General features: G+C 40.3%; 1 pseudogene; it reads left to right on the forward strand.

Annotated features, from left to right (window-relative positions):
- LOC101570694 overlaps positions 1–420 on the forward strand; it is a 35625-nt pseudogene extending 35205 nt beyond the window's left edge.
- The last annotated feature ends 506 nt before the right edge of the window (positions 421–926 follow it).

Here is a 926-nt window from a genome sequence, read left to right on the forward strand (position 1 = left end):
CAGTCAAGTCCCCTCAGGATTTACCCTGAAACCCTGTACCGCAGTTTGTAGATCCTTTGTCAGTTTCAGCCATGTGGATGAGTCATGGCCATTACTTGACCAATTTGCTTTCTATGAATGCCTGAGAGAATGTTTGCTTTTATTAATTTTGCTTCATTTGATGCTTCAGATGCAGCCACTGAGAGCATGAATGGGCAGTATCTCTGTAATTGCCCTATCACTGTGTCTTATGCCTTCAAGGACTCTAAGGGTGAGCACCATGGCTCAGCTGCTGAACGCTTTTTGTCAGCCCAAAACCCACTCTCTCAGGCTCACTGCCCTCCTTATGGCTGCCAATGGGGTTCCCTGCCTCTACCCAGACCTGCTCACATGCCTCCAGTCCCTCCTCATGGCCCACTTCGGGGCCCTCTCACTTGGTAGATTCTCATTTTGTTTCTTCCTCTTGTGTTCCCCCAATATCTTTTCTTTGATTCCTTGGACCAGAGTTGCTGTGGCTCTTATGGCTGAGGTAAAAATCCCTTTCAGACTTTCCCAATTCCTCTTTTTTAATGTACATTTCTTCACAAGAGCTTTTTCTTTTTCTTTTTTATGTTAACTCTAAGTATTTTGCAAGAGCACAGAGAAAATAAAACTGCACTCTTTGAAAAAAACAAACAAAAAAAAGTTGTTTTCCTTACTTTATCAACAAATGTGGTCATATTGGACTGTAAAAGCTAGAGCTCAACAGTAATTCATAACTCTTGGTATACCTACCAACTCTGAAATAAACAAGACATGGAAAGGGTGGTTTAAAATTTACAGCAAGAAACCTAATTTTTGAAGTATAGCTAATTCTGTACCACTACATTATATAGGAGTCTTTTTTCTTCAGCTCTGTAGTTGCTTTAACATAACAATTGTAATTTGAGATGTGGACCATATAAAAT

The sequence above is a fragment of the Octodon degus genome, unplaced genomic scaffold, assembly GCF_000260255.1.
Source record: "Octodon degus isolate 3935 unplaced genomic scaffold, OctDeg1.0 scaffold00088, whole genome shotgun sequence".
Lineage (NCBI taxonomy): Eukaryota > Metazoa > Chordata > Mammalia > Rodentia > Octodontidae > Octodon > Octodon degus.